Source organism: Balaenoptera physalus, assembly GCF_965194825.1.
Source record: "Balaenoptera physalus genome assembly, contig: HAP1_SCAFFOLD_931, whole genome shotgun sequence".
NCBI lineage: Eukaryota > Metazoa > Chordata > Mammalia > Artiodactyla > Balaenopteridae > Balaenoptera > Balaenoptera physalus.
Window position 1 is genome coordinate 246,950 of NW_028125857.1, and position 2,469 is coordinate 249,418.

The following is a 2,469-nucleotide window of genomic DNA, read 5'->3' on the forward strand; positions in this document are numbered from 1 at the left end:
GAAGCTGGCCTTCATCACCGTTACTCAATGGTGTACTGGAAGTTCTACCCAGAATCTTGAGGAAAGAAATAAAAGGCATCCATGGGTGAATGGAAAAATTAAAACCGTGTCTCTTCACAGAACATAGGTCACATCATCTTATATATGAAACTACCTATAATCAGCAAAGAAATTCTTTGAGCTAATCAACTAATTAATAAGCAAAGTTATAGAACAAAATATCAATTCATGAAAATCTATCTTATATGCATACGCTGGCAAAAAATAATCTGAAAAAGAATTTCTGAGAACAATTCCATTTGTAATAATGTCAACATCAATATTTAGGAGTATATTTAATCAAGGTACAAGACTTGTTTTTATGTATGTAAAGTTGTATGTTTGAAATTACTGGAAAGTCAATTACTTTTCAAAACATCATGTATGTCAACAGCATGCCAGAAAAGCAGAGAAAACATCAAACTTCCATATAGAAGCCAAGCCTTACCCAGATCCAGTTCACCCAAAGTCCACATGTCATTTAGAGGCACTGTGGGAAGGTTATATTAGGAGCCGCTGTCCTCCGTGTTGTGGACGACCTGGATATGGTAGAAACAGTGGGATTTTTGAATTCCAATTTTCCACTTCATTCCACAAAAAAACGATTAGAACTAATAAATAAATTCAGTAAAGTTGCAAAATCAATACACAGAAACCAGTTGCATTTCTAAACACTAATAATGAACCATCAGGAAGAGAAAGAAAGCAACCCTATTTACAACTGCATCAAAAAGAACAAAATACCTGGGAATAAAGTCAACCAAGGAGGTGAAAGACCTGCACACTGAAAACTTGAAGACATTGATGAAGACATTGCAAAACACACCAATAAATGGAAAGATATCCTGTTCTCATGGAATGGAACAATTAATATTGTTAAAACATCCATGCTACCCAAAGCAGTGGACACAGTGAATGCAATCCCTCCCAAACTTCCATGGTATTTTCCCCCCAAATAGAGCAAATCCTCCTAATATCTGTGGGGAACCACAAAGGACCCCAAATAGCCAAAGAAACCCTGAAAAAAGAGAACGGGCTGGAGGCATCTCCCTCCCTGACGTCACACTCTGCTGAGAAGCTACAGTCACCAAAAGAGCGTGGAACTGGCTCAAAACGGGCACAGGGACCAGAGGAACAGGACAGAGAGACCAGAATTCAACCCACACGGACGGGGTCGGTGAATTTATGACACAGGGACCAAGGACACACCAAGGAGCACGACACTCCCCACGATAAATGGTGCTGGGAAAACTGGACGCCCCATAACTCACGCTGGCTACCCTGCACACAAACCTGACCAAAAACCCAGCTTTCCACGCCAAGCCCTCCCTCGCTCACACGAAGACGGACCCCCTCAACGGTCAGTCGCCCACAGGAAGCTTCTCCCCACTTTTCCTCACCGTCTCTTCACCTTTTCCTCAGGCATCACCTGGGTCCTCAGGAAACCTAGTTCCCTAGTCAGCGTGGACGCAGCCCCACTTTGTCCTGAAGCCGAAACCCCAGCGAGTCCTAAGGAGATGGAGACCGAGCTCCTCTCAGCAGAGACGCTGAGCCTGGCGTCCTACCCGAAGGCCCCCGCCCCCGCCCCCGCGCCTGAGGAGGCTCAACTGCTCTCAGCTGACCTCACAATCGAGTTCGCAGGGAACGAGCATGCGCTGTGGGTCAGAGAGGCGAACTCGGCGCCACCCTGTGGTCAGTGCAGGAAGTGCAGGCCGCGCCTCCCTCACAGGTCACTGGAGGCAGCGTGCCCTACTGACAGGACTGCTGAATCCATTAAACTGGAAATTCAAACTAAAATGGAGTCTCTATCCCAAAACTTTTCTAAAAGTAGTTAAGGAAAAATTAATTGGAAACCATTTGGAATGAAGTGAATGTAGATGCAAACTTTACAACTTATACCAAATTCACTCAAAGTTATTCAGAGGCAAATTTTATTTTAGTTTATAATTTATGTTTGGCTGCATTGGGTCTTCGTTGCTGCATGTGGGCTTTCTCTAGTTGCGTCGAGCAGGGCTACTCTTCATTGCGGTGCACGGGCTTCTCATTGCGGTGGCTTCTCTTGTGGGCGAGCACGGGCTCTAGGCGCGCAGGCTTCAGTAGTTGTGCCGCGCAGGCTTGGTTGCTCTGCGGCATGTGGGAGCTTCCCGGACCAGGGCTCGAGCCCGTGTCCCCTGCATTGGCAGGCGGACTCTTAACCACTGCGTCACCAGGGAAGTCCCCACAGACAAACTTTAAATACAAAACTATTCAAGGGGCTTCCCTGGTGGCGCAGTGGTTGAGAATCTGCCGGCTAATGCAGGGGACACGGCTTCGAGCCCTGGTCTGGGACGATCCCAGATGCCGCGGAGCAACTAGGCCCGTGAGCCACAACTACTGAACCTGCGCGTCTGGAGCCTGTGCTCCACAACAAGAGAGGCCGCGATAGTGAGA